Consider the following 6369-nt stretch of genomic DNA (forward strand, 5'->3'; position numbering starts at 1 on the left):
GAATAAAACTTTCTTTTTGCTCTACTAAACCTTATGATGTTTTTACCCTACAACAGTTAATGGCATAGTCGTCAAGGATTCTGAAGCTACGAATCCAGTCGAACTCCTGGAGACCTGGACTGTGGAGCAGAAGCCAGCAAAGAGAGATCCTATCTTCTGGACCCACATGTTCCCACTCCATGTCCCTTCAACACCGACAGGGTGAGTGCTCTCAGAAAACAAACCTTTGCTTATTCTTTTTAGTTCTCTTTCTCATGTTTTCTTAAATTTTGTTCGGCACATTTGTTTGACAAACCAGTTGTTTGATTAAGGAGAATCTTCCTTAGAGTTTTGTGTGATCATTTGGTTAAGAGTGACCTTTAGTAACTCTAAGTGAACTGCAGTTTAGGTCCGGACTCAGGCGTTTGAAACATTAAAGAGGTAATTCTATTTTCAAAGAGCTTTGAGTCACTGTAAGTCAAAAAATTCGGGGCTTTTTGTGGCTCAGAGAAAACCTGGAAAATAGTGCTCTACTTTGCCAAATTTGCAGGGAGAGGTGGCAGCTCTTGCCTGTTTTGCCAAATTCTCAGGGGCAGGTGGCAACTCCTGATCTGTGTTATGAAATCTGAGGGAGAAGTAGTAGTTTTGTACTTTTTTATGATACAGTTTCTCAGTGAAGAATCACAGTGTTAAAATTAAAATAATCAGTAACTTTAAAGTACTTTCCAATTGGAAGAACTAGTCTATTTAAGGTCAAAATAAGAGACTAAGTCTCTAGCCAGCAGAATGAATTAAGTTCAAAAAGAAGGAAACCAAAAGCTTGAACCTTATTGCTTAACATCTTTGATAAATGAGCCTGGATTTTACCTCTACTACTGAGACACTGGTTTGGGGTTCATATTTAAAAACACTATAAACTGCATATACTAGAAGTACCTTGGAACTTCAGTGACCACTTTGGGAAAATGAGATTTCATTTGTGTTGTCCTTTCTTTCCTTTAGGGAAATTTTGCTTGCTGCTCAGGTTTTGTCAAAAGGTCTAATGTTCCTTCATCTGAGGCTCTGGCAAGTTAATAAGTTTTATCTAGAACCTATTTTCTCCATTGAATTGAGTCGATTCTACCAAAAATTGCTATATACACTTTAAGAAACTAGGATCCCCATATCCTTGTTTTGTGTGTTGTTGTCTGGTGAGTTTATGTGGTCTTTCTGTCTCCTTTTGTCCTAAGAGCTTGCTTCTGGTCTAGAACATTGTGTCTAAGTTTGTCTTGTATTAGATTGGTGGCTATGGCTAAGAATTTCTGTTTTTTGTAAAGCTAGTCATAGAACCTCAGTTCTTTCTTCATCCAGAAAAAACTGCATCTTGTGTCTGTTTTATGATTTAGACTTTTAATAGCTACTTGGAGAAACTTTGATATAAATCGGTCTATTTGAAAAGTACACTAAGATCTTTATGTTTTATACTATGTCAAACTTAAAAGAGAAACCTTTCTAAGTTACTTAAGCTAGATGTGTTTTATTTAAGGAAAAAGGATAGTTTTGTCTTAAAGTAAAAGCAGCAGTTCCAGAAAAGTAAAAAAGAAATCAGTTATTTTTTGTCTTTCAAAACGCCTAGGTCAACTTAAACATATGTAAATGTCTTCCAAGAGTCAAGAGAGTGAGGGCGGGGCACGATCAGACCACCTCAGTCCCCAGCCCCCAGTCTCCAAGGTCATATAGCTCCAGGGAAGCTTTTGAAAGACCCTTTCCAGCTGATGGAGACTCTTTTCAGGCAAAAGATAAGAAAAATTGCTGCTTTGCTATAGTTATCAGAAATTGAGTGGATCCTGATCACAGAACTGTAAACAAGTTCTTGCTAGTATAGGGGAACTCTAAGAAGTTAAACAATAGAAATCACAATGAGACATACCTGAAGTGGCCTGGAAAAATGTTTCCACTCCTAGCCAGACACTTAAGGTTATATTCATACCAATGAATTGGTCAATTAAGCAGATACTTTGTGATTTCCAAAGCCAGTTGATAAAATCTTTAAGGGCTAAATTAGATTGGGAAAAATATGAGAAATATAGTAAAAATTGAATGAAATCTTAGAATATTTAAACAGACTTTCTTTCAATTACAGTTAGGTTTTATGATATACAGGCTTAAAATAATTCCCAAGACATTTTAGGTAACTTACTGATGTTAAATTGAGTTAATAGATATTTGTCATAATTGAAGCTTACATACTTTTGCTTTTTATGCCACAAGGGGAAGAATGTATATATATTTAAGTCTGCTAATGTGTGTGTTCATTTTTGTAATTTAAAGGGATGCACTACGAGAGATATACAACAAAGGCAATGTTTAAGAGGTTTATTGAAAGAGAAATTGATATGGTCAAGTTTTATCTGTCTGACTAAAGTTTATTGGTTTAATTTGTGAGATTTTTAGGAGTTTTAACATTAAGTAGCCTATAAAACAAAGAATTGGGTTTCTTGCTGTTAAAATAACAACACTTTCTTTGATTTCTGAGTTAAAGGGTTAATTTATTTGTGTAATCTGCCTCGAAGACAAAGGTTTGGCCTCTCATTAGAAGAAGATTCCTGAGTCTGAATACTAAGCTGCATGGCTCTTGGAAAAGAAAGCTAAGGTTTTTACTTTAAGATCTTTGGTTAAATAACTTAAGTATTGTTTCACAGTGACCTATAATATTATTTCTTTATTGTTAACTTGGTCACAGCTTTATCTTTTTGAATCTAGCATTATCAAAGCCAATGGTTTGACTGAGGAATTCACATCGTTTACCTAGGAAGTGTTTTTTTATTACTATTCAGGAATTTAGAGATTTGATAATCTTGGTATGTTCTTAATATATCCTGACTATATGGTATTTTGGAAACCCTGGTGGTGTAGTGGGTAAGTGCTACGGCTGCTAACCAAAAGGGCAGCAGTTCGAATCCACCAGGTGCTCCTTGGAAACTCTGTGGGGTAGTTCTACTCTGTCCTATAGGGTTGGTATGAGTCGGAATTGACTCGACGGCAACGGGTTTGGTTTTGGTTTATATGGTATTTTGTCTCAAGAGTATTATATATTATATCTGAAGCTCTTTGAATACAGTTAATAGTTGTATTTAGAAATATTTTTGTCTAAAGTCTTTTTAAAACTGATTTTATTTGGCCTTTACATTGGGCTTGTAATTAATTTCTATCAGGTCTTTCACTATTAAGAATATTAAGTTTATGAATTAATCATAGCCATATTAAGTTTTGTCATCTGCAGATAAGTTTTTACTTCGCTGATTTGCTGAAAATGTTTGACCAAAATAACTCAACAAAAAGATGGAATATATTTGACTTGTGAAAAAGACTGTGACTAGACTTAATCAAGATTTCCAGAACTCTTATGCAGAAGCTGATGTGTTCACAGTCTGTGGCTGATCCAGAATCACGTGGAACAGGAATTAACTACATAAGACTGAGTAAATGAAAGGAAACTATGGTTTTTTTATGTGGGAATATTGCTGATGTTTTAAGGTCCTAATTTCTGGATATAAGAAATCATTTTCCTTTCTCCTAAATTATCTAGCAGATGGGTTTGGATATTCTAACTCTTGAGTTGGAAGTTCCTATTGGTAAACTTAGCAAAGTTGTAAATATCATAACCAGAGAAGTGTCTGAAATCTGAGCTATGATTTTACAAAATAGAACAGCATTAGATTTCTTAGTCCTCTCAAGAAACAGTTTTGTGCCTTAATAGATAAATGTTGCTGTATTTATATTAATACTCAGTCTGAGGTTTTGCAGAATATAGTTGCTGTTGAGGTACATGAAAAACAGTCACCAATGCTGCTTATGTATAAACAAACACCTCATGAAATTTGTGTCCTTGGTTCAAAGGGTCATGGTTTCATTGGTTATTTCAAATAATTGGCCTAATATAATTGTTAGTGTTTTTGTTTTATTTCCTAGTTTGCTGTATGGTGCCTGGGATCTTAAAAACCAGATGATGCCCAATTACCATTTATTGAGCATTTTTGATAAAAGATTCTATAACAAGATCATGATCCAAAGCAAAGAATGATGAGAGAGTTGTATGTAATTCTCCTGGAATCCAGATTTCTGGTTTTCATGGAGGTTGGGGTAACCCACACAGGCTATTGCCTTTGGGTGTCCTTTTGAACCTTGCGCTTTGAGGAAGAACAACTGGTTCCTGAAGCCACTTTGAGTCAAACAATGGTCCAGATAAACTAGTAAGACCATTTTGCTCTGGGCATTGTGCTTTTTTTTTTTTGAAGAATTCAGTCTGTATTAGGAAACTAACTTCAAAGATCAGACTGAGAGTTATGTTTAGGGTAAATTAGTAATTAGTTTAATCAGTCTTTCAGACAATGTCGTATGAAATAACTTTCTAATGTTTGTAATCAAACTGTCACCCTCTTATGATGCAGAAAATTATGTATCTTGTAGAAACCAGATTCTCAGAGGAGATCGACCTCATGACTCAGACTCTGTTTTGTCTTAGGTTCCATTTCTGCTTCTGAGAAAGTGAGCCATGACTGTTAATAGGTTAACCAAGGAGGGGGAGCTTGCCCTTGGGAAGAACACTTAGTATATTTTAAATAGACTAACTGAAGACCTCCTACAGGAAAGGTCCATCCTGTATTATCTTGCTAATCATGAATTCTCTAATGGAAACTTTATTGTCACATGTAAATTCTTCTATATTTCCTGTTTCCTCTAGACAAACTGTGTGTGCTCCTTATGGATATATATGTATTTGTGTGGTAGATCCAACTGTACTAACTTAGATGATCCCTTTCCAACTGATAGTGAACTTATGTGGGCAATCACTTGTTTAAATTACTGATGAATGCGTAGACAATGCACTTTGGAAACTTTAGGATTATCTGTAGATATTCATAGTAATAATGCTAGTAAATACTGAAAAGGTAATGTTAAAACTGTAAAACGAAAGTCAGAAGAAAACCCGTTGGTCCAACACTCAGGATATGGTTGGTAGCTTTAATTCCTACTTATGGTATATCTGAAGTGGAGAAATCTTTAAGGAAATTTGTCAGTCACTATGGGACAAATAGCAGATGAGATGGAAGCACAACAGTGAGCTCTGATCTCATAAGCCAAGGTGAAATGAGATAACAAAATAGCCTTAGATTTTTTTTTTATTAGCGTAGTCTGTGCTGTAGACAAGATATACATAGAATTGTACAGCAAGCTACTTGGTTACACACTGTAGTACTCTTATAAACACCAGATTTGTTTGGTTGGTTACCATCAGGAATAAGTACATGAGCTGAATCACTATTGCAAGGAATAGTAATATTCTTAGTCTATATCCTGATAGTTTTATGCATAATAAAATTTATCCTCTATTGTCTTACATACCTAAAAGGCAAAAGAAGGCCTCGGGCTAAAGTGTTGATGTACATTGAGTCTGCTCACTCCGTCAATGCCATTGATGAGAACATTACTCTTACTTAAGATCCTGGTGAAGAACCAGATGGTATCCGGTGCAAAACCGGCACCGTGAGTTTAAACAGGCTGCAATGTCCGCCATCTAGGAGCTCGACTAAGTCCAGGTATTGATCATTGATGTGTTATCTCCAATCTCTGATCAAAAGGAGGGAATGATTTAGGAAATAATATTGAAGTTATTATTCCCTCTCCTTCAGCATAGAGAATGTGACCCAGCTGGAGCTGGGCTCACAAGGACGCACAAGGACACATCAACTGGGCCCTGATGGTATAAAGACAACAGCTAAGATAAATCATAGAAAATATCTTTCAGGGAAACTTTCACATAAAGCCAGTCAAACACAACACAAAAGACTTTCCACTCTTATCTTTTTCTATTAGCATTTAGTGAATAGAAATTTGTTGGACCAATGAAGACCCCCCTGACTCTCGTTACTGAAACCTGTACCAATGATTGTTAAGAAAGACAATTCAAAATGTAGGATCACAGTTTCTAGCCAATCTGAAAAGGTGAAGCTTTCAATGCTTTTGCCCATTTGTGATTTAATATATACTGATGATTCTGTAATATTCCTTGGACTCGGGCAGACATGGCTGTAGCAGCATGCTTGTCCGTTTTCCCACTCTTGCCTATTCTGTAATATTCTTTGCATTTGGACAGACCTGGCTGTGGCAGCATGCTTGTCCGTTTTCCCACTTTTGTTCTTTTGAATATATGCCGAATAAAACTTTCTTTTTGCTTTACTAAACCTTATGATGATTTTACCCTTAAAAAAAAAAAAAAAGAAAGAAAGAAAGAAAGCATGCAGGCAAGAAGGCAATGGGATGACATATATAAAGCCTTGATGGAAAAAAATTGCCAGCCCAGAATTATATATCCAGCAAAACTGTCTCTCAAATATGATGGCAAAATTA

Source organism: Trichechus manatus, unplaced genomic scaffold (assembly GCF_000243295.1).
Source record: "Trichechus manatus latirostris isolate Lorelei unplaced genomic scaffold, TriManLat1.0 scaffold00010, whole genome shotgun sequence".
NCBI classification, from domain to species: domain Eukaryota; kingdom Metazoa; phylum Chordata; class Mammalia; order Sirenia; family Trichechidae; genus Trichechus; species Trichechus manatus.